Source organism: Xiphophorus hellerii, chromosome 15 (genome assembly GCF_003331165.1).
Source record: "Xiphophorus hellerii strain 12219 chromosome 15, Xiphophorus_hellerii-4.1, whole genome shotgun sequence".
NCBI classification, from domain to species: Eukaryota; Metazoa; Chordata; class Actinopteri; order Cyprinodontiformes; family Poeciliidae; genus Xiphophorus; species Xiphophorus hellerii.
In genome coordinates this window covers 20,976,571-21,002,562 of record NC_045686.1, presented here as the reverse complement: position 1 = coordinate 21,002,562, position 25,992 = coordinate 20,976,571, and the positions used below count along the sequence as shown (strand labels likewise).

General features: G+C 39.9%; 1 protein-coding gene across 1 annotated transcript in view; it reads left to right on the top strand.

The window, feature by feature from the left end:
• The first annotated feature begins 265 nt into the window (after nt 1–265).
• flrt2 (fibronectin leucine rich transmembrane protein 2) overlaps nt 266–25,992 on the top strand; it is a 61,192-nt gene continuing 35,465 nt past the window's right edge. The window contains exon 1 of the mRNA XM_032585217.1: nt 266–1,346. The gene's annotated coding sequence lies outside the window, so the exon portion shown is untranslated. The remainder of the gene's footprint in view (nt 1,347–25,992) is intronic.

The window sequence follows — 25,992 nt, the reverse complement described above, 5'->3', positions numbered from 1 at the left end:
CGAAGCAAGTACACTAACTTTACCTCTTTCTAAAATAAGCATTTTAGATATTTTTCTTGTCTCTGGTTACCGCAGTGCACCCACTAGTGCACTATGTCCATGTTAGTCAATATTCTTCTGATCTTCCACTATTAATATTATTTTAGCTAAGCTTAGCATTGATTCTAATTTTTAGCATCCCTACTCTGGGTTCCAACCGACAGGCATACTGTGGCAGGCCCCGTTCAAATTTCTTCAGAAGTTTTCTAGTTTTACCTTCTAAAACTACAAAGGTAAAATGTACCTTTCTAAAATGTACTGTTTTAATCTTATTAACTGAGCCGGGGTTAGGCTATTAGCTTGATTACCATTAAATATATCTTTTTGTATCAATACTCTGTCCAAATTAAACTATTATTCCTTTTGTGCTTGGGGCGACAAACTTTGTTTAATCTATTTGCAGATTTCATATTGCTGACCTAAGTCTGTGAAAGCAGTAGCTCAACAAAAGGGGGTGGGAAAAAAGAAGTCTCTCCCTGAGGAAAACACTCCGGTCTCTAAGTGAGCAGTAAATCTGGCACTTAGCAGTGGTAGTGCGTGTGAATTTGAGCGTGTAAATGTAGTGAGCGTCGCCTAGTCCATAGCCTCCAGAGCTGTCAAATGTTGCCTTGCTCCACAACATCCGTAACCCGTGACCCTCGTAACTCCTGTTATGTTCTCGGCTCTCCAGGCCCCTCAGATTTCCCTCCATTGGTCCCAGATGACAGATACCCCTGTCGTCCTAGTTCCTCCAAACTGCCCCGGTAGCCTTTGACCTCGCCCGGCACCTCTGCCTCTGCGAACGCTGCCCTCGCATTCCAGCCTAAGAAGCTGAAACCTGAGCCTGCGGTGAGCTCATCACCAGGGCCGCGGAACCCAGAGTTAAGCGATACAAAAAAAAAAAAAAATGGAGAAAAACCTGAGAGAGAAGAAGGGGGTGAGGCAGCCGTCGGGAGTGGGACAGGTCTGGAACTGGTTCTGTGCGCCTTCCTGCCTGCCTGCAGGACCTCGAAGGAGGTCGAGTTACACCGAGGAAAGCAAGGAGCAAAGAGGAAGAAGCGTCTTTGAATTCTCCCTGCCTTTGTTTTTCTTTTTTTTGTCCGTCTTGTTTCTTCTCCGTTGTGGCCTGACCGACCGAGCGGCTTCCTCTGAACTCACGGCGGCAGGAACCCACCGCACTCCGTCTGGGCTTTCAAGTTAGCGAGACCGGCCGCTCTCTTCCTCGTGCCTGGGATGTGAGCGTAAACGCCGTGGGGTCGCGCTCTCCGTTCTCTCAGCGCCTCTGTTCTCCCTCTGACCCTGCCATGACCACCAAGTGACCGAAGATGGTGAGTGGCCCTCTTGAAATTTTCAACATGTGTTTGTGTGTGGATTGCTTTAGGGGCTGTGCAGCCTTTTTTTTCTTCTTCTCTTTTTGGTGAAATACAACTGAAAAAAGACAGTCTGTTCCAGAAACTTAATTCAGAAATCATTGTGATTCATGTCTCATATTGTGATGAGTGCCATTAAGATAAGTAATCACTGAAAACATAATTACACCAATCAGTGTCTCACTCACACTGAGTTTGGAGGATGACTTCATGTACGTCGGTGGGGCGGGAGAAAGAGGCTTTTTAGCCAAGAGCACCCTCAGCTGAAAGATGAACTTTTAAAACTTTTAAGAGTGCCATTAGACAAAACCTTTGGTGCATGCATTATTCATAAGCGCCGTGTTCCCTTCTAACTCGATGCCTGTTGTTCCTCCGTGACCTCGCGCTCATCTCGTCAACCTTCGGGGTGACGTGAATCATCCGAGGAAGAGTCTTAAAGAGGTTTGATGATTTTAATGAGCGACCTACAGGTGACGGTAAATAAAAGGTTGGCTACGCATTCTTTTTTTTCTTTTTCTCTCGCTCTTTTTTCTTTTCTTTTCTTTTTTTGAACCGAGCGTGATAAAAGAGCACTTGCATGCTTTCTCAGGGGGTCGTTTTAAAAATTCAAATCAGCTTAAAGGCCAGTCTGGAGTCTTCCATCGTCTTTTCTTTTTTCCTCCGCTGAAAGCCATTAAAAATAACTTTGGAGCCTTTTAAGTTTTACCTTTTTATTAGTCTGAGGGTGAAACGCAAACATTTATCTCTAATCTCTGCCTTGTTGCAGAGGTGTCATTATTTAGAAAAAAAAAAAAAAGGTGTGAAGTCTTCCTCTGCCTCATGCAAGTAAACACACCAAGAAAATGACATTCGCTATGATCAAAAGCTTTGTCGGCAGGAAAAAGAGCTGCCCCCGAATGCACTCAATTTACAAAGCTGCTTTATTTACGGCTTTCACTTAATACACCTCCGGCGCGCTGAACACCAGACCCCGACTCCCAAATGCATGTGATTAATGACGGAGCGTTACATCTTATAGAGAATAACAATGCATACCTCCCCGGTGTCAACATATTTTACTGAAGTTTATTTTACCGAAGATCCACACTTGCTGTACAGGAAACCCTACTTTGCTTTTTTTTTTGTAAAGAAGAAGAAGAAATTCTATTTACAGAATGATTCAATGGCAGCTTTTACCGTATCCACTGAATGGCAGGATGAGTCAAGGGGTCAGATCTATAATGTGCTAAAAAGGAAATAAAGCGCTTCATAACACCGATTCCCCCTGGAGATCAGATGAGCTCACCTTCACTGAGTCACTCATTTTGTTCTGTTTTTTTAAAGAAATCAACGCGTTTTTTTTTTTTTTTTCAGGTCCTGAAATTTCTATTTTCTTCTAACATGTCAAGCCATGTCAACATATGTAAAGTTTTCCGTTCAGTGTTTCTAAAACTCCAGCCGTTGTGTCCCGTATTTCAACTATTAAAAGTAATGTTTTTTTTTCTTTCCTTTTTTAACAGCTCTAATGTCAAACCACTGCCGAAACCACTTAACTATACGTAAATATAAAAACAATAATTCATTCACATATCAGGCATATTTAGATTTAAGTAAGTTTTAAAGATTTCACACTAAAGTATTTTTACTTTAGTGTGAAATCTTTAAAAATGTTATTTTAACACAGAGTGGCTATAATCCATGACAGACTCTGTGGAAAGAATTAAAGATTAGGGCGATGGCAAAGAGGGTTTCTAACCTCAAGAAGTTGAGGTACATTTTTCAAATACCAATCGGCAATCACAAGTAGAGTTTGATGTCTGTAATACCAGTCAAGTATGTCCGTTGATTATTGGAAAGGACACACAAACTTTTGTGGTATCGTGTTAAATAACAAATAAAAACAAATCTATGTATTTAAATTAAACTTCTTTTACTTTGGTTTAATATATTTAAAAATTTCTCATTTTGGAAGCAAATTTCAAAATTAAGTCTTAGCTGAAGCATTTTATTATATTATACAAAAAAGTAATAATGTGCCCTTTTCAACAAGTCTGACTGCTTTTACCTTCCTTTGTAGCCTAAAAGCTACTTAAAAAAATGGCAATTTAGGATTACTTGCTGAATTTGTATGCTAACTTTAGCTTAACTAAGCTAGTTTAGGGCAATTTCAAATGGCTTACTCCATCTTAAGAAGAAAGAATCTTTGAAACACTGGCTTTTAAAAACTCAGGAAATACTTTTTTTTCTTTCTTTTTTTTCTGTAAGTCATTTACAATGATTAACATGTATCAGCAAGCTTTACTTCAGCTAGTAAAGCTAAAATTGTTGGCTAATTTTAGCTAATTAAATATTTTCTGCCTAATCACATTCTTTTGCTTATTCTATTAATCTTGGTCCCTTGTTTTTGTTGGCACTGTGTTCTATCTAATTTACTTAACATTTTTGCACCGAATTGTTTTTATCAAATTTTGCTAAATTAAACTATCGTACAGTACAATTTACGTTCTTTTTTAAAATTATTATTATTATTATTCTACTACAACCTGCCTGCAGTATTAGCTTTAAAACTAAAATAAAAGTCACACAGTCCTTCTCTTTTGTGGAGAAGTCTCCCGAAGCGACATCTTTCCTAATCTGTGAATTCCATGCATTGTCATTCATGTGTCAACTGGAAGACAAAGCATGTTACTAATGTGTCATGGAAGGTGACAGCTCAACAGGCACCTTTTTGAGGCATTTGGGTTTAAGAGCCAAAAGTGAGCTCTGTCACTTGTAATTGCTTTAGGGGACAGGCAGGTAGTCTGAAACAGTTTTATATATTGCAGCAGGATTGAACACATTCGACAGCTGGAATGTGTTTTTGCAAGAAGCAGGAGGGGAGGGAGGGAAAAAGGAGAAAAAAAAAAACGGTTTATGCCTCTGTTTCAATACTGTCCATTCTTACAGTTTTAGGCTAAGAAGTAAAATTATCTGACATTATTTTTGACACAACGATGACCTACTTAGTCTGGAGAGTTTTGTTAAAAAAAATAAAAAATTGGAAATGTTGGAAATAAAAAGCACACTTGGATGACATTTCTTGACTTTTTTTTTTTCCCTTTTAACAATCCTCTTGAATTTCTCTCTCATGTGGAAACATTTGCTTGCTCAAGCCCAATCCTGTTGTACAGTGGAGTCAAGTAAAGGCAGCAGCCTACTATGGGCATGAATCAGCCGTTGTCTGAAGCTGGACATAGCCTGAGGGTAATCCTGCAATGGAGCGGGGAAAGAAGGAGAGAGAGAGACGAAGAGAGGGGGCTAAGACGAGAAGTAATGAGAGAGATCTTAGAGTAGGGAAAGAGAAAACGGACAAAGAAGACTATAGCATGTTTCACCGGCCAATAGGGAGATCCAACACAAGGAGAAGCTTGTTCTTGCGCTGCTTCACTGTTCTTTGAGCGTGTAGCAGAGGGGTACAAAAATGGAGTCGAATACCGTCGGACAATGTGATTAAAGGCAAATCAGAGAATGAAGGTTAATTGGAGTTAAGTGTCTGTAAAAAAAAAAAAAAAAAAAAAAAGCTCCCTCTATATACATCTGCAAGTTAGCCTCCATCCCACCAACTGGGCTCAAATTCCCTCTGCCTCCTGGAAAATAAACAGAAACTAAATAGTTCAGAAAGAATGTTGCAAATGTATATTTTTTGAAGATAATACCTGGGTACTTATAACACGGTCATTAGATTAAAGTCCATTGCCGAGACATTAGAATAACACAAAGACCAAGACCAAAAAAAAAAAAAAAAGGCCTTAACGGTTAATTCACGTCAATGTCTGGAGGTCGAACCACGGCGTTGACGTCAACTGTAGCAACTTAAACCAACAGATGTTTTCATCAAACGCTCATAATCTCTTGCTTAGCGACCACAGCAACCTGTTTATTTGCGATCTGTCATTCAGAGTTAGAAGAGGGAAAAAAAAAACACTTAAAAATTTAGCCTTGGTCTCTAAAAGATGACCAGAGCTAAACAAGCGGGGGGAAAAACTTCACTACTTCCGATATACCTCAGTTTGCAGCCGAGTCGTCCACAATGACCTTCGTTGTGCAGCATTATGGATGTAAGCATCAGTGGTGAAATGCAATCTTTTTCTTAAACGAACCCCTGCCAACCTAAATGAGAAAATCAGCCTGACTGCAATAGCAACAATGCTACAGAACATTTTGAATCTAAACTCTTTTGGCATAAAGACATTTTTTGAACATTAAACACATAATGAGAGAGATTTGAGCTCGACCTCCAGGCTTTTCTGAATGAAAAGAAGGAACTGCTTCAATAAAAAATATATATTAATACATTTCTGACTTTACTTGAAGTAAATAAATAAATTAAAAAAAAACATGGTTAGAATGTTTTTATTTTTATTTTACTTGTGTTACCAACACTGATATTTAAAAGAAGAAAAATTATTTGCAGAAATTTCACTTGCTTGATTTTATGCAGCAAAGTAGCAGCTAACAAATGAAGCTCTGATGGCGTAAATTCACTTAGATAATGAAATGTAATTTAAGCTCTTCAGTTTTATGTGACAGTTAACCTGGCTGTGCCTGCTTGATACTCAAAGTCTAATCATGCCCTTTGCACCATGATCGAATAAACACAATAATTTTTCTTTAGCAAAAAGGCCTCTCACAAAAACTACACTAAGGCCCTTGTCACATTTTCATGTATGTATTTCGTTTTAAAGAAACAGAACTTCAAATAATGTTGCAGCACTAGCTTTCTATACATCTGATATTGTAGCATATGTTATTAATAATTAAAACAGATTTTTCTGTACTAATATACTAATATAAATTATCTCACCTCAATGAAATTCTCGATGTAGCTCCAACGGCGTGGCAGCGGGACCAATTTTCCAACACGTTTACAGTGTGTAGAGTGTTTGATCCTTAACGATCATCCCCAGATGGTCATACAGTCTGCAACAGGGCACCTGGAGGAATGTAAGTGATGCAAAATGTACATATGTTATAAATATTTCACAAAATGTGAGCATCTCAGACCTACAGAAAATGCTTATTTACATAATATCAATTAGAAAAACAGTGTCACTGCACTGTAAACATTGCGTCTGGTAATCTGGAGATTAAGTTCTCTTTATTCCCAGTTGAGGTGGACCAGTCTGATTTTGGAACAGTTTTTAGGTTGGCAGGCTGCTCGTTTCTGGGTTATACCATATTTTTTTTATAATTCTTATTTTGCCAGTTATGAATCTTCCAGGGCCAAAGAACAAAATCTCCTGTATGAAAAATAATTTTTGACTTTGAACATGTTCCAAGCTTGCCTAATTAAGATTTTTTGATCAGGTTACAAACAGTCTTACTTGTTCTTAGGTGTAGTCCTCAGGTAGATGGATATCTTGGAAAATGAATGCATTTTCATGCATTTTGGCCTCTCTAAGAACAATCATTTACAAAAACTCTGACCAAAGTGGAGAGTTACGAAAACTCTGAGTTTGTGTGTGTACATGGGAAAACATGTACACTATCACATTGGCACAACAATTAATGTGCCAATGTATCTCGATACTTGCTTTGACATGATTCCTAATTGGCATCGCCTTGTGTTTTAATAACTTTATATTCTAATACTCTATTTAAAAGTAGTTCAACTTTTATATTGTCCAAACAAATTAAACTTCTGGCACCATGTTTAATTCCTGACAGGAAGTCTTGGTTGTTTTGACGACCTATGTTTGGCTGACATAGGTTTTAGCTACCATACCCACTATTCGTTTGGCATATTTACAGCAACGCTTCATGGTATATTTGTGGAAGTTTGTGTTGATGAAAACTTTTCTGAAAACAATCCCGTGTGTACAGTATTATTTTTGTAAACGATGTAAGATATTCACACCTGTACAAGGAATTAGTCTTTACAGTGAAATCCACCATTTGGAAAATCCTGCAGATTGCAGGTGCAACACTTCATTTAGCTACGTTTAAATATTCATTTTGGAAAACGGTAACATGACGAGGAAATATGTTCAGACTATATTCAGGACTGATTTGAAAAAGTTGAGGTCTTTTGATTTATCCCAAGAGAGAGCTGGTGAATATGACTGATTCTGACTAGACGAAACAATGGGCTGATACTTATTTTGGTATAAGACCAATTCAGTGGACCAATACTAGTGGTGAAAGAATGTCGTCCAACCACAGGAGTCCTGTCAATCACTGGCGTGGGAAATACATGTACAAATAGTTTAAACATTAGATCGTTTTCACTAATTTGTTCAAAGAATACAAATGCACTCTCACTGTTCTAAAGTATCCAGCATGCTGTTGTCCAACGTACCATTAATCTAAATCCCACAAGTGGGCCTTTTTAAGACAAGCATTTATAGAATATGAGGTTAACATTTAGTGTTAATCTGATATGAAAGGTAATAATACCATCATGCCATTTTTTTTTTTTCTTTTTACGCGCACAGCGCTGGCAATGACTGAGTAGGCTGACACACATGTTTTACAGCCCGTAAGCAGAACCATTACTGTTTGCTTTGGAGCCATCATAAATTGGCCAAAAACGCATCGGTGACTCCGAGCCAGAAGGCCTGCCAACAGGCGTACAGCACTCAACATGGAACCTCACTCTGTGATTTTCTGCTCCAGCCTCACCGAACCTCGAACGGGGCCTCGCGCCTCTGACACGTTCTCAACCCCGTCTGCCCTCAACTTTCCTCTCTATCTTCCATTTTTATGTTCGCACTTGATTAAAAACTCACCTTGCCTTCAGGAGCTTGTCTTCAACAGTCGGGATCTTTCGGAGCGAGAAACCTTTTGTTGACGTTTTTGCGAGTGGCGCTTCAGGTGGTTTATGTAGAAGCAGAGAATTCATAGTGACGGATGAAACTTTTGTTTTTTTTCCCTCCCCCCACAAATGCAGCGGCTGATAAGATGAAAAATGGAGACGAGTCCCACTTCACAACGCAGATATGGTGGCGATGTGGGCAGGTATCTGCGGCACACAGATGTTTCTGTGTTTACGCTCCAAACAAACTGTTAAATGACACAATTTAGCCGTTTCGATTTTCTCCTACCTTCTGCTACATTTAGGGAATTTTCTCCTTGCTGCAATTTCATTTGCAAAATATGCTTGTACTTGGTTTCTGTTCACATCAGTGTAAACTGTGAACTCTTAAATGAAGCTTTTATCTAAAAAAGCTGTGAAGCTGCACACCTGGAAACTTTCAAATAAACAATTTAATTCAATCAGACAAGAAAGGAATTTTTGGGGAGATTTTATATTCAATTCATCCCCAAAAGGGCAGGTGCTGATATTTTTTTTTCTTTATGGCCAACAATGGCTAGTAATGTCATGATTCAATTATTGTATAACCAGAAGTGAAGTGCAATCCTGGAATCAGAAGCATATAGACAAAGCTAATAGGTTTAAAATCTGAGGCAAAATTAAAAAATTGCTGCTCTTCCATTTAACCTGACTGAGCTACAGCTACGTTTCAAAGAAAATGCAGAACATTTGAGCCTCTTGAGCTGCAACACCAGCTAGGACATTTCCCAAATGAATGGTTTGCTGCCATATAATCGCACCAGAAAGGGGTTCTAAATTTGAAGACCATTTATCATCCTACAGTACTTCCTGTCTACAGTTATCTGCTTTACGGTTTTGGTTGCATAAAATCTAAATGAAATGCATTGAAGTTTGCTGCTGTAACATTACTCACATCAGGAAGTTAAAGGTGTATGATGATACTTTAGAAATGCTCTGTGTTGGTTCCTATTTTAAAGTAAATTAATCCTTTTTCTGCCCTCGAGGCAAAAGATTGCTTGGATCAAATTTCAATGCACCTAATAGTTTTATGCTCTTCAAGTCGCCACTTGATGAGATCTTAGGCAGCTCATGAAAAAGTACCCTTGTTTTCATCCCCCTTTACAGACTGCCCTGTTAGTCTTTCCATTTCCAGCATGACATCACCGCCTGGTTTCTTATTGCGATACCAAGAGTTGTGACTCAAGGTGGGAACAATAGCCTGATTGTCACAATGCAGTATCGCTCCCAACCCAAACAGCATTCTGACACCATATATGTAACTCCTTGCCTCTCCTGCTAGGGGTTACCGTAATTCTTTTCTTTCTAAGCTTCTTCACATGTACAAAAAGAGAGCGTATTTGTTTTAGTACCAACTGGTTTATCTTGAAGATGCCTATCCAGGGCGAGGTACCGCTCTATGTTTGGATTTTATCAGGAAAATCCCTTCATATCTCTGTGGATATGTGTCTTGTTTGTATACACACATTAGTGTGGCCTCACTACCTGTGTACATTCTTTGCCTATTTGTTTATTTTATGCCTCCTCGTGGTACGGGCAGTCTACATTCTGGCACAAAACACAATTATTCTGGTGTTTTGCATGTCGCTTGCTGGGTTAACTCGCTCTGTCGGCGACCTGCTGATTGACTGATTCCCTTCTATCACTAAATCTTAACCGTTTTTTTTTTGTTTTTTTTGCCAGACCATAGCTGGTCCAGTTAAACTGCAGACTTGTCTCTAACCCTAAAAACACAAAATCTTACCAATTGATTTTGATCTAGCTTCTAGTGAAAATACCTTGGTACACTTGAATTAAGACTAACATAAAAGTAATTTTTATCAAGATATTGAGGCTTGTTTGAAGTAAATAATTCCTTAATTTTGATGAAAACGGTCTAGTTCCATTGGAAGATTATTTCACTTTGTAACAAGACATTTTTCACATTTATCTGACAATGGAAACTTTTTCATCAATATTAAGGAATTATTTACAAAAGAAGATCATATATCCTGCTGAAATTTTACTTTAAAGCTGGTCTTAATTCAAGACAAACTTAAGTTTCAAGATATTTGCACTAGAGTATAATTTGTTTTTGTAGTGATTATGTCACGCAAAACACAAACTCCTTCAGCAAAAGCGAGATTTTTCTCTTGTAGTAAGAGAACTTAATTGATTTCAATTATTCAAATCTAAAATGTCTGGAAATGGAGAGAGAGAATCTCTCTCAAGTGGCAGACAGGTCTCACTTTGCTTAAAAAAGTGAGAACTCAACTGAACACAGCCTCTGGCGACCATCCAGCTCGGCCACATTCCACTTTCACATGACCTTCTCAGCAGACCTGGCCCAGAGCGAGGCGAGAGCCGCCCAGTCCGTCCCTGACCACACTTCAGCTCGAGTGGCCTACATAATTCCAGGCCTCCTTGTCTCCTTTTCTCCTCTTCAGCATTTACTAAGTTGACTCAATTCCAGGCGGCTCAATTGGCTTGTAAATTTCACTGTGCGTATTTACAGTTTTGTTTTACAAGGACAGACGGACATCCTCTCAAATTGTGGGGCCTTTTAAAACTCCGCGTCGTCTCGGATATTTTACAGCCCGTCCTCGGCAGGTGAGAATAAATGTTAAGCCTTGAAAGATTTGCTTTTTAAAATGTAAAAATAAATAAATGAATTGGGTTACCACTCAATCGAAAGTATCTTTATATATCTGAAAAATAAATTCACATGTTTCAGGCATGAAGAATTGAGGCAAGTTTTGTGAAACATCAAGTGTTGGACTGCATCAGGATGGACTATGCTACTTTTGCTGTGACGTTAGCATACGTTAAGTTTTTTCTATAATTACTTCTGGCCTGACTGTTGGAATGAAGATTCAACACGCTATAGTCAGAGTGTCCCTGAGAGATTGACTAGTTATTATCTGATTAACTGGCGTAATAAAGTGATCAGGTATCACTGGCACACATTCTGTGGTAGGGATACAGGATATGTGTAATCTCTAATTTGCAAGAAAATGTTTTGTGACTCTCAAAAGAATCTGAAGCAGTCTGGACAAACTGGTGATCAAAATGTCTAGTTAAATACTGATTTATCAGACGTGTCTAAAACCAATGCTAGATTGATCTATATCCTAAACCACTTTATCTTTTTCTTCCACTGAGAAGACAGATATGGACCAAGTGAGATGAGTATTTTTTTCCCCAAACACAGTTGGAGAAAATGTATGCAATTATCTGACAAAAACTTAAGCACTGAATAATGTCTAACACAAATTAATTTATTAACAATTTTAATCCTTAAATTAATAGATTCCGGACCATGAGAAAAAAAATACATAAAAACTGTGAATAATCCGATATACTACTGCACAGCCATTAGCATAGCGGAAATACTGTCGTTAGCTAGTTTTGTTAGCGACGACAAGTTAAATTTCAACTCCTTTGTCTTCCTACAGATTTAAGATGATACAAGCACTGACCTACTGGCAAAAGAGAACGTGTTAACTAACTTTGGTTTTTGTGTTAGCACTCTTCCATCTAACTCTGAATAATTTGTTTTCTCTCTTTTTTTTCTCTTTTTTTTTTTTGCTTTACTCTGCACAAGTTTGTTCAAAACGATACTTATTTTCTTGAAAACTTTTGACGTAGCCTAGCTCTTTTCATTAAACCCCAAAGTGCTTCTGAAACCAAGCTAATTTTATGTGGAATTCATCATGCAAGAAATCGGACTGAAGGCTTATATAAAAAAAAAAAAAATACCCGGGAATAAATTATGTTCTCTGTTCTGAACACAAATGTCAAACATTGTAAAAATTCCTTTCCGTATGATGAAATCCGGGGTTTTGCCACCCCCCGCAGAGCGTCGACGGCACCAGCTGTCCTTCACACACTTAAAAAGTTTCTGGTCGGGTTTTTATTGATTCCGTGGAAAACAAATGCGGTGGGTCGGGTTTATAGAGCAGGAAATGGAATTGGCTTTTGCAAATGATGTTGTGGGTGTTTGTATTTACAAAGTCAGGGAGACAAAGCCACGGCGCACTTTAATACGCCCAATAATGCGAGAGAGAGAGAGACGGCACATCTGTTTGAGAATCCAACATAAAAGCAGGTGGTGTGTCATCACAGGGCTATGCATATATTTCCCTTGTTCTTCCCATCCATCAAGGAACAGGCAAAAGATAAAGAGCTATAGAAAATACTGTACAGTTATAGTCAGGACTAGAAAGAAATGATGCACTGAAACAAAACCAAGGAGATGGATGAGCAAGTTACAACTACAGCATACCTATCTAATCAGTCGCCTTCTCAAGGTTCTGTCCTTGTTTTGGTCCTGCGTGGGTGGGGATAATTCTGTTCTGTGGGGGCATCTGGAGGAGATTAGGGTTCAATCTGACACTGCAACCCAGCTGAAACATAACTCAGGGATGAATGGAGGGCTTTTAGACTGGTGTCTGTCTTCCCACACGCTGTTCTGCTATTCTTTATTTATCTGTCACCCAATAAAACACTCCGCGTTATCTGATACCCACAGACTTAGCGAGAAAATAAGGTTCTGCCAATCCTATTGTCCGCCTGCTTTTAGACGAGCCTTTGTTGACGCTCTCGACACATGCTGTTTATTTTTTATCTTGCATGAGAAGAAAAAAAAACACCATTGCCTTCGAATAAAACAAGACGTTACAGACAAGGTTGAGAATTTGAAATCAGCTGTCTGCACAGACTACAGTATCATTGTGAGAGAATTTGCGAGATCAGCAAACGTCTGCTTTTTTTCTCTCGTGGAGGGAATCGGAGCAGAGCAAGACGGGAGAGCGAAGCAGAGGGCCGTGAGGGAACGTAACAGAATGACGGCAGTTTAAACCTGGCCAAATTACCCGTCCACGTTGCGCAGGCCTAGTTTAGCTACGTTTTTCATTGGATGCAGATTGGGCTCTTATTGGATTCCGACTGCGTTTCCACTCACGAGCCAGACAGCAGCGTTTATCCAGTTATGCTGGGGCTCCCCCTCAGCACTCTGGGGGGGATCTGATTGACTTCTCTCTTCGGGGCCAAAGATGGAGTCGTGTGTGTGTGTGTCACCAATGCCACCTGCAGTCAGAGCAAACAGTCGCCCATCAGCTGCGCAGTAAAGCGGAGGGAGGAGCTATATACAGTACAGACCAAAAGTTTGGACACACCTTCTAATTAAAATGGGTTTTCTTTATTTTCATGACTATTTATAAGGCAAGAAATCCCATTTATTAACCTGACAGGGCACCTATGAAGTGAAAACCATTTCAGGTGACTACCTGTTGAAGCTCATCAAGAAAATGCAGAGTGTGTGCAAAGCAGTAATCACAGCAAAAGGTTGCTACTTTGAAGAAACTAGAATATAAGGGCTATTTTCAGTTGTTTTACACTTTTTTGTTTAGTGCATATTTCCACATGTGTTATTCATAGTTTTGATGCCTTCAGTGTGAATCTACAATGTCAATAGTCATGAAAATAAAGGAAACTCATTGAATTAAAAGGTGTGTCCAAACCTTTGGTCTGTACTGTACCTATATAGTGGTGGGACTTGGTTCAGATTTTTCATTGTGCCGATTGGAGTGTCTGTAATTAGACTCGTTCAGCGTTCAAGTGTTTCAGGAACCTCGGATCATTCAAGTAACTTCTTTGAAAAACGACTTATTTAGAAATATGGCCCGTGGACACCGACATTGACGTTGGGGACGTCTCTTCTGCTGCAACGCGTTTAGCATTGAGATGCTTTATTTTAGGCTTGAATAGCTTCGCTGATTGGCTGACTCCTTTTTGAATAATATTCACACAATTGTCTTTTCCGGCGTCGCATCAGATCAATTTTTGAAGCAGAAACTGAAACTAACTAAAGGTTCCAGGTGGAACGTTTGTATGTAAAATAAATAAATAAAACGAGTGATAAACTGTTTTAAAACTTTAAATCCTTTCAAATCTATCTAATTAATTAAAACTATATTTACAGCACGTTATAAAATTATTTAGACACCCATTTCTGTATTCACTGACCTCACAAATCTCAATGTATTTTACTGGGATTCCATATAAGACAAAACTATACAGCCTACCATTGTCACATGGAGTGAAAATAAAATGTGCATTTCTTTTACTTAAACAAATAAAAGTCTGAAAAGTCAGGCATTAATCTTTGAGGAATATGCAATTTTGCACATCTAGAGATGCCAATTGTTTATTGCAAATTAGTTTAAGCTCAATCAGATTGGATGGAGAGTAGGTGTGAACTGTAATAATAAAAATGCCATCGTAGCTTTGGTTGTATTTTTAGGTTTGTTTTCCTGCTGGAAGGCAGACTTCAGAATGACTGACTGCTTCCAGAGTTTATCTGTATTTTCCTCAGTCCTTGTTCCATCAACTCAGTTTTGCTCTCGATCTGCATCTGGGAACAAATTGTGGAGTACATGATCAGCGGTTTTTCTACCAACGTATTCTGCCACCTACGTTTTGGATCTCTACAGGTCCTCCAGAGTTACAGTGGAGCCTTGATTCAGTGGACTTAGTGAATTTTCAAGTCCTGGATTTAACTGTCCTAGTTGAGATGTTTCCTATATTTCTAACTAGGCAAGAAGCATTTTATTTTATTTATTGGTACAATGCTAAGAGGGTTAAAAATCTTACTGTTGCCTTTAACCTTAGACTTATGTCCTACTTTGTGTTGTTAATTCATAAAATTCCCAATAAAACCCATCAAAGTTTGTGGTTCTAACGTGACAAACTGTGAAATAGTTCAAGCGATAAGAGAACCTCGCAAGGCAATGCATAGGTTTTGTGTCTATTTCTGTGTGTGTGTGTGTGTGTGTGTGTGTCTATTTCCGAGTGTGTGTGTGTGTTCCTACATATTTCAATCATCATAAGAACCTCCTGTGGCTGTTTAACGCAGCAATCGCATTTCCATATCTCTGTTTGGTTGCCTGCACAATTACCCGACTAGATGCTGCTGCTGTCAATCGAATTCTCATTTTTCGCGAAGGAAAAAAAAAAATAAGGGAGAGGAGGTTATCGCTTGACACGTGTATGCAGACGCAGTTCCACTGCCAAGAGTGCTCAACCCGACTAACGTTTTCATGACCCAGAGAAAGCCTTGGCATCGCAAAAGAGGGTGAGGGGGGACTCTGGGAATTGTTTCAGCTCGTCTCCCTGTAGTCAAAGCGAGGGGCCGCCTGGGTGCTTCTCCCCCTTTGAGAGCGTGCCACTGTCACCGAGCCGGGTTTCAATTTCATCTCCCTCAGCACATCGGTGACACAATTGCTTCCTGCTGCAATTTATTACCCTCGAATTGAAGGATTCCAAGGCGTGAGTCACCGTGTGCGGGCTTTTGGATGTGCAGGTCGGGTTTACATGCGTGCCTTTCCTCCATCTCTTCGCACAGCCGGGGCTCTGACCGGAGTTTGTGAGAGCTGTAGTTATTGTAACCAGTCTTCTGGAAAGAGAAACAGAAAGCGGCGGGTGGCAGGGTGGGGGAAGAAGAAGAAGAAATTGACGCTCTTCCAAGGCAAAGAGGGAAGAGGATGGCCCATTAGGTGATCCCCCCTCCAATCGAGCTCCCTAGAGGCATATAGACTTACTAGCATTAAAGCATAGGAGTATGCTCTGGAAAGCTTCAAAGTGCTGCATCATTTCAGCTGAGACACGGGCAATGTGGGACAGAGCACTCTCCACCCGTCGTTACCGTGGATGCCCGCATCATCTATTTATAATCAATTTTCCATCCTCAAAACATGCTGCGTCTCAATCTCCCATATGGTGGAGAGGGAAGGGAGGACGGAGGGTACAAAGGAAAGAGAAAGAAAGAGGGAGCCTCTGGAGGAGTTACACAACGCTTTTCACATAAATGGGCCAGACACGTAAAAAAAAAAAGATTTTAAAAAAAAGGGGTTTATTGAGTCCGTTTTGCTTTGAAAGCAAAGCTCAAATGAGGAGAAAAATACTCAACTCGTACGGGCCGTAAGTCTGGAGCGGTCCTCCTCTTTACATTAGCCCCTAAACCGTGGAAACCCGCGTCGTTATCAGCAGTGAAATGGCCTCATTTGCACCGCCGCAAAATATCACCAGTCAGCTAGCGAGGGAGCTTCGTTCTCCGTCCTCTTCCTCTGCCGCCTTTATTATCCAGGGACGCTCTTACACTCTGATTACTCCGGGTATGGCTTTAAACGTTTTTTTTTCCCGTGTGTATTGGAAACGCGCTCATGGGTGGAATTTGTTTTGCTTTGGGTAAATGTCAGAGGAGCCGCACTGTCAGGGGATGAGTATGGTGAAGACGTCGCACATCTTGGTGTGCCCAGATGACAAACTGAAACGTGGCTGTGTGGGAGTTAGGTGTGAGTGTGTGTGTCCTTTTCCAGAGCAGATGATGAGTTGCTTCATTGTTGATGGAGGTGATGAACCCACGTTGTGATGACATTCTGTCTAAGTGTGTGTCTCTGCACGCCCGCCGTGTTATTTTGTCTCAGACATGGATACGGTGAAGGAAGTGAAGTTCAGCGTGGGCCTGTGATGATGACGGAGAAATATGACCAAGCGCAGACACAATGGGGGTCAAGAGCTTAGTTTTACCCTAATAGCACTTATTCAGACCCATATGGAGGAGGATCGGGGCTTTTTGATGCCACTTGGCTCCCGGCCACCGCAGCATATTAGCCAGGAAGTACCTACAATAAACCAGAATTATTTCCTATATTTACATCCCTTGTCCTCATGCAGTTTTTGTGTGAAAATTTTTTTTCTCAGATTTGAAAAACTTGTATGCCAACATGCACTGGCTAGCCTCACCATATTAGACAAAGTGATGTAGCTTCCTAGCTCAGCCACACGCCCACTCACTCTTTGCATGCTAGGCAAAAAAAAAAGAAACATTCATATGAAGCTCATTCTTTGAAACATCAAGTCAAATTTATGAAAAATATGTCACTTCGGCTATGTTCACTAAACAGGCAAATACAACCCATATCAGGCTTTATCATGGCAGTCTGACCGGCCCATTCCGATATTTTCACCCCTAAAATATTTTGATTTGTGTCAGTTCCTTATTAAATCGTATCTACAGTCTGAATGGAAATGTCGCGTTTTATGTGACTTTTAGAATAGAATAGAAGTACTTTATTCATCCCAGCAGGAAAATTACTTTGCAGTTACAGCATAGAGACAAGACACAATAACAACTACCACTGAGTAGTAGTTGTAGATAAAATAAAAAATAAAAATAAAATATAAAATGCTATGAATTGTAAAAATATAAAATGCTGTTAATATAAAAAGCAACTTAGAGCAGTCCTTGCAAAGATTTAAAAAATGCAGATATGTATATGTAAATATATGTACAGCCAGTGTGCCACAGTGCAGTTGTGCAAAATTGGACTGATTAGTGCAGAACAATGATTTAGCTTTTATTGTACAGTGAGATGGCCTGTGGCAGGAAGGATTTCCTGTATCTGTCCCTACGACAGCGGAGCTGGAGCAGCCTATGTGAGAAGGTGCTCCGCTGTCTGTCCACTATGTGGTGGAGAGGGTGCTGTTTATTGTCCATAATAGACAGAACCTTCTTCAGTGTCCTCCTCTCCACCACAGTTTCCAGGGACTCCAGCCTTAGTCCCAGTACAGAGCCAGCTTTCCTGATGATTTTGTCCAGTCTATTAGAGTCGCTGGTTCTGATGCTGCTTCCCCAACACACAGCAGCAAAGAAGATGGCACCGGCAACAACAGTGTGATAAAAGGTCTCCAACATCTTGCTGCACACATTTTACATCACTTTCGTGATACCTGCGTCATAACTATGATCTAGCAGAAGCTAAACGCGGTAAAACTGTACGCAACGTGGCTGAAAATTAGAATTTTGAAAATTCTGAGCTCATGAAACGAGGCTGCCACTGAAAGCCCATTACATCACAATCCCACCACTCCCGGTTTCGACAACACATCCAAACAAACCGTCTTTATTAGTCGTACCTTCTTTTTACTAGCTTCCTTTGCGTTGTTTGATCTTGTGATGATACTGTCGGCTCCCATCGTTAAATAACTTCAAAATCGATCTATCTACGGGTGGCATCCGTTATTACTTCCGTAAACAGTGTACAGGTGTGTGACGTCTATGTCCAAAATCTGATTTTTTCCCTCCCACACACAACTTCTGTGTGAACAATTTATTTCCACAAAGAAGACAAAACATCGGATCTGGGCATTAAGACCTGCTGTGTGAAAGTAGCACTATGTCCCGTTTTGAACAGAGCGCGTATATTTTAATGAAGGCTGTCAAATTCTGTGTTCTGCAATATCAGGACAGGGTGTGCTGCTTTTCTTGTAATTGTATTGCCATATCTAATTGGGGGATCAATATTTAAGTTTCTACACACAGTAAATGAATGTGTGCAATTTGTTTTTTTGTTGTAACAAAGCTTCTTGGCATTACTGGAGAGGATTTGTCAACCCTTGTATTTTACTTTGCTGCTCAATCAACAAATGTATTTCCTCTACAAATATGGCATAATTTAAAGTGAAACAAACAAGCTTTTCAATAATTTATGGTTGTTCAGTGTTATCTAGTTACAAGTGAAATCATCATAACTACCTACCTTTCTGGTATTTTCATTATAAAGACTGCCAATAGACACGTGATCGATCCACATTTAACAAGGAGTGATATAATCTCTGTTAGTTGTCGTCTGTTGACCAAAAGCTGAGGCCAAGGGGCGGAGGCTAGAAAAACAAAAATCTACTGCGAGAATAGAGCATGTTGCTGTTTCAAAAGAACTGGTGCAGGACAAAATCCTTTCTAACATTGACAAACAGCAGAAAATCCTCTGTAATGTCGCGCTGCTGTCAAAACAACAGATTCAAATTTCAACCAACATTCTGCACCGGAGCTGCCCACATTCATTTTCCTGCAAGCCGTCTTTCAGCTGGGCTTTCGAAAACAAATTTAAGATGTTTGAAAGCGCTGCACGCAGTTGCTAACGAGGAGTTTCAACGGGCGGTGGTTCGGGCCGAGCGAGGCACCACGGCGCTCCAGAGCTGCAGCGCCAGTGCAGAGAGAGTTGGCACCACATTCGGCCATTGTTTAAGAAGATGAGGTGTTAGGTTGTGAAGTATTCTCCGCAGTACATCAGTGCTGGCTGCAAAGGGGGACATTTAAATTGCTCCTTTCACCACATTTGAAAACAGACGCAGTTTCTTTTGCTCTTGAGCTCACGATTTCTAATCCATAATCACGTGGATTGATGTGCCACCGCAACGTTTTCGCACCAGACGGCGGATGTTTCACGCATGTAACATGTTCCGGCATCGTTAGTCGGTTGTCTTTGAATGTGGCAGCATTAGTAAAGCACACACTCAAATTTGTTTTATATGGAGTCAAACATAAATATCTGAAGCTACTAAATGTTTTTCTGACCGACCTACAAGCCTCTCCTACGGGCTTTGTGGAGAACATTTTTCTCATTTACAAAAGCGCGCACCGTACAATGTAACTACAGGTTCGTGTTGAGAACTATGGGGCTTAAAATCCGTCTGACAGTTTTGTACAAGCGGAAGTAAAACCAGGCGGGGAGACATGAGATTGAAAGTGCCGCTCAATTTGGAACAACAAGCAGATTAAAAAGCTTAGACCATGTTTTCTTTTTCTTTGGGATCGATGTGGCCACAACGCTGTGCACTTCTACACAGTGGGATAAGCTGAATATGCCCATATTCCATACAAGTGTGTAGTTAGATGTACTGGTGTCAGCAAAGTTTGTGTGTGTTGTCTGCTTAGCTTTTTGTGTAAAATTTCTAATATTTCTTAGATTTTGTTTTTTTTCACCTGGAGCTAAGCTAACCTAACACTGGTCATTTTTGTTACAGAATATTACGTCCAAATCTGTCTCTATTTAAATATAAACTTGATACAGTATAGAAACGTTTAAATTGCTCTCAATAAATGGTCTGTTTAAACTGTCGCTTCCTCTCGTCAGTCACATAATTTAAGCAGCATCTCCAGACCGTTTGAATAGAAAAATTGGTTTCTGAATAAAAAATTGTTTCTGAATCGAATCGTGACCTTATGAATTGAATCAGCAAACACTGAAAGATTTGCATTTGCTCTATGCACGGATGCTGGAATGTTGTTCCATATTTTCCTCTTAAGGAATGCAAATGTACAAACTTCTCACAAATACTGCAGTAATGGCATGGTGTGAAATCTCTCCATTCTTTTTTATTGGTTCTTTTATTGTTGTCCTCTTCTGATTAGACATCATACAAACATTATTTATGCCCCTAAGAAGCTGTAGTAAAAATGAGATATGTCTGAGTATAACATAGGTTGTTTGGCTAAGGTAGCTAAAAGCTAAAAATACTATGAATGAACATTGAAAGTCCTTAAGGCAGTTCTTATCTAAGTTCATATCAGAGTTATGGATGCACCAATTTGTCGGCCGGTTTCCCTTCAACACGTCTGACCAGTGATCACCAGGTCTAAACAAAGTCTAGTTCATCCATAATCAAATAACCACAAACTTCCTTGTCTTTGGGTCATAAACTTATCAGGACGTAGAATATTCTCTGATGCATATTCAGTTAAAGATTAGACATAAACTTTGGAGCATCAGTAGAAATAAACAAAAAAATACCAAAATTTTCTCTTTAATTCATAAGCTTTGCTACCCAATAAGGTTTGAAAGTAGATTTATTTAGAAATGTAATGTTACTTATTACAAACGTTACAGAACTTCCTAAGATACATATTGACTTGAATAACAATAATAATACCACCAATTCTAATTAGTTTGGAAGTAAAATAACTCAGAAATAATACAAAATATTACATTTTTCATCCATCACTGTAGTATAACATTTAAAGCGTAGCTTAAAACAATTTTCTATTGCAGTAAAGCACTTTTATAACTTTATAAAACTTTATATACATGAAACACAGAAGGTGTTGAAATAGTCCAGTCGTGTACATTTAATAATTTAAAGTTCAGAAAGCCAAGAGGGGAAAAAAACGTATAAATCTGAAAGGTAATACAAAGCTTTAAGGTTCCTTAACGCCCAAGGACACATTCACAGCTCCTCATTTCTGAAGGATTATAAATATTTTTTATACGAGCATATCAATTATACATTGCATTATGAATACTTTACAAACCTCTGCTTGAACGAAAGGAGCTTTTTTTACTCACAAGCTCTCCCCAAGGACAAAATAGGTGTTTAAAAAATTAGCGCCTCATTAGAGGGAGAGAAGAAAAGACCTTTGAAACAATTCCTCTGATCAGCAGGTCTCCATCCGCTAACGCTCGCCTGCTGCCGAGCTTCCCGGACTCGGAGGCCCCGTGATGTTCCCGCCTGAGCCGCAGAGTCACGGGGACGGCCTGATGAGTAGTTATGTCACATCAGAAGGTCCTTGACTTGGAAGCCCTGGGCGCCACTAGAAGACTATCGGAGTGCAGAGTTATTAGGAATCCCTCGTTCTCGCTCCGGCGCGTGAAAATGGCCCCGTGGCCTGCAGCCCAACAAAGCTCAGAGGACGGATCGCCGGCGTCCGGCTGAAATCGGATCGAGCGTAGATGAGGGAGCTGTGGGAGCGGAGCGGGAATGGAGCGAGAGAAAGTAAAAAGTTGTGTGTTTGTGTGTTCAGTCGGCCCGGCTGTGTAAACTGTTTCAAGTTTAAGGAGATTTTCTCAAAAGCGTTACAGGCATTTGGGGAAGGACAAGGTAAAACTTTAGAAAAATGCTCCCATGGTTACTTGAACAGTACTCCACTGGAAACAGACTCTCTCAGCTGAAATTACCTTTGTTCCATAGTAATATTCAATTGAGTAGATGTTCATAAAACCTTCTGGAATAATGTCGTGAGAGAAACACCATATGGTACGACTTCAATAATAGTATGTGCTGGTATGTGCATAATTGTTTTGGTAGTGATGTCAAACACAAGATAAACACGATATTTTTTAAAATGGATTCCAAGAAAGACGCCAGCAGTCATGAAACAAGGAAATAAATCAAAAGTTTGTCTTATAATAAAACATATTTCCTCGCGTTGCCCTGTAAGCCCCCTTGTATTCTTTAGCACTTTGTTCCAGGAGCAGAAGAAATAATCTACAGCAAAACTGGATATTCTGTCAAGAAGCTGATGGATGTAGCACTGCATCCAGATCGCAACATGAGACGATCCACAATATTGGGTTCCTGAGAGCACAAGATTTTCAACATAAAAGGTGAACCCGACCATATAGCATAGAATGCCAAAAGGAACAATAAAAAATGAAAATGTTGCGAGAATGACAAGCTTTAGAAATATGAAACAGTATTTTCAGGATCTCTGTTCAGTCTAGAATTATCCACTTGGCGTTTGGCCAGTCAACGAGATGAAAGTGTAAAACTAGGAATAGGAAACTAAAGCAGAGTCCAGTTCCTGTTAGCCATTAGATAAAGAAAAAAAAAAAAAGTCAAAACTTTTGATGACACGATCAGAAATAGTGACGGGTAAAAAGGGAAACTACCAAGACGAAGATGTTTGGTCATAAAACAGGATTTGAGGGTTTACGTGATGTATGTTCATGTCTACTTATTTTCTGTCAGCCTCTGTTCCGTTTGTAATGATAGTTGATTATATTTTGAACGTCACCCGGTTCTCGTCTAGAACTGGGTCACAGCATGTTTACACACAAGAACTGGCCGTCTTTTTCCTAAACCTGAACTGCTTGGTGTCTAGTAGGGGTTGAGTTCTGAATAAAATTACACTTTAAGTGTCATTGTTTTATAGTTGAACCTCCTTAAAATTTCATTGGATTAAAAAAAAAAACATTGGATAAAAACGCATATCTCAAAGTTTTTATTTTGCTCAAATTTATCCCAATGAGACTTGTTTGTCAGATTACAAGTACCTTTTGAAAATGAGCTCCAAGCAGGGATTAAACATTTTTAATTAAGTCCGTATTTGTGCATGAAAGAGAGTATTTTTCACAACCAACTGTATTGAGCTTTCTGTTATGTTAGAATGTTATTCCCTTATCAAGATGTACCTGGAGTGTTGCTTTTGATTCTTTCATGCATGTTTGAGAAATCCTTGAATCTCTCGTGGCAACCAGTTGGGAGTCCCAAAATGCTAAAAACTGTTGTAAACGACACAGTGTTTACTTCTTCACACTGCTGTGAAGACTCGCTGAAGACGAATTGTCATAAGAGCAGCAGCTTTTTAAAGAGATAAGGGCCAATTCCAAGGCATTAAATTGCAAAGTCAAATTTATTTTAACTTATGTTTGATATATACAGCATTTTTACAACAGAAGGCAACATAGTTACTTGATTGTGTTATTAAATGGCACTATGTGCCTGCAAAATACATAAAACATACATACATAAAGCCTTGACAACATCATAGTAATCTATATAATGTGTTCTGCTTAGTTAATTGAGTTGCTGAAATAAGTCATTTTTTCAATTTTGTAATTCATTGTCTGGATCTGTATAAAGTCTCATTTGTGACTCACACCATAACTTTTCCCTGCATCAAAAACTCATATTGGACCCAGCGTCATCCAGACACCAAGAATCCATTTCTAATTCTTTTGACTGCTCTAATCCGACTCTTGTACCCGACTAAGTCCCAGATTGCAACCACCAGAACTGAAAATACAACAAACACAGCAGGATTTTAATTACTTCAGCGCTCCGATTTTGGGGTTTGCACTCCTAACTAAAAGCACAGGGGCTGTGATTCGAAGCAGAATAAGCAATAACAGTCCTCATTAAACCCAAGAGTGAGCCGCGTGACGGAGGATGCAACACAATGCGCGTGTTTTGGGGCAACGGAGGAAGCGAGGGTGGCTGCAGGCGGCCACATGTTTTGTCTTTTGCGGGCGGGTTTCTAAAAATCAACAGGTACATGTGACTTCCTGTGCGAGACTAAAAAAAAAACCTTCTAGGATCAGACAGAAGAGACTCCTGATGGTGTCAACCACACGGCAGGTTTTTCAGACCCTTCCAGCTATAATAACACTGTGCTGAGGGAAAAAGTATTAACATCTTGCCTCCGCACAAGCCTTGCGCTCTTTGTTCAAATGACACAGAGTGTGAGTAATGCAGCACTTGGCCTTGGTACTACTCGAGAGTGGGAGTTGTGTTTTACACTGTGCGTGTGTGTGTGTGTGTGTGTGTGCTGGATGTGGGCAGCAGTCCGAGCGACAGAAAATGAAAAAGTGAAGGCTTTTCTGTTGGCATAAGTAAACGGGTCTGATTGCGACACGAGAGGAAGCATGGGAGGTCTGCGGAGGAGTCGCCGATGGAGAGAATCGGAGAAAGTGTAGGAGCTTGTAATTACGCTCCCCCGTCACAGAGGTGGGCCGCGGGGGGGAGGGCGGGTGTCGGCGGGGGCAACGCGGCACTCTGCCTCACCCCGAGTCGGTGTCAGCGGGCCGACCTGGAGGAGACGCCGCTCGGTTCTCTCTGTGCTTTAACTCCCGTCAGCTAGCAGAAACAATGGTGTCACATTTTTGTTTTCATCAGCTTCTCTCTCTCTCTCTGTCTCCAGAAGTTCACTTTGTGTCTTTTATAATGCAGAGAGGCATACAGAGCACAGCTACTCCCCAGATTTACTAATAAAATGTGCTGAGATAAAGTTGCAGAGATGTGTAAAGCAGGGTTATCCCAGGCTTTTAATGTCTTACTGAGGACTGCTCTATCAACAGGACAATAGGGAGAGTATTGAACAGCTGCAGGCCTATCGACTGTCAATCAGGGAGGAAGACAGGGATGATTTTCATTTTGGGTCACATCAAGATCATGAATGTTCTCAATGGGCCGGTTGAACCAGAATGTATAGATAAAAGCCATAAAGAAACTTTTAAAATATTAATAGCCGTCTCTGCATTCTATTAGTCCTTCTTGAAGTTAAATAATATTGAAGATCTTTTCATATTCGTGTAATTTAGCAGCACACAAATAAAACCTGCTTTTATTTGATTGATAAAATAATATTAAAGCACACATCCGTTACCTTGCAAGTTCTGTTTATGCGGCCCTCTATAGTCTAGCGGATCACACCTCAGGTGGGAGAACTGCAGTTGTTTGCTCCACAAATCTGGACTTTTATGCGTTAATTTCAATGAATTACTCATATTTCAATACATTAAGAATTTTAACGCAATTATGTGTTTTTTAAATTGATTCTTACAGCCAAAGGTTCCGGCCAGAACCTTTGGATTTGCGCGTTTCCGTTACTCCCGTAAATCTGACGCACAGGCAACATCCAAAAACGGCAACGGACGACACAGCCGCTTCTCTCCGTCCACTGAATGTTAATTTTTTGCTTCAGAGATGCTGGAAAAAAGACTATAGCTGTGTTCAAGTTGTGCTAAAAGACGTTAGCCTATCAGCAAAGCTGTTCCAGCCTGACACGCCATCTGAATGGTAAACATGTAGCAGCAGCGCGGACAACCCCAACGCTTCGTCCAGTTCAGACGATTTTTTTTCCCACAGAAGTTCCATGAATGATCAGAGGTTCATGAAACATTTGAAAGATGAGTGGCTATAATGGCCCTTTACACCAATCTGATAGATCAATAAGTCAAATAACAGATTTAAAACAATAGCTAGCTCAAGTGTCTTTTTTTGCACAAATTTATCAGCAAAAGGGGTTTTTGACTTTAAAGTGCTGCTCATTTTGTTTGTGATTAACTACAGAATTTGCAATTAACTCGATTAAAATTGTTTTGTTAGAGTCTCACCACAAGAGAAAATATAAAAACAGACTCGGTACACAGATGGTTTCCATCCGGTCCATCTGGGATTCTTTTCCTTTCTGAA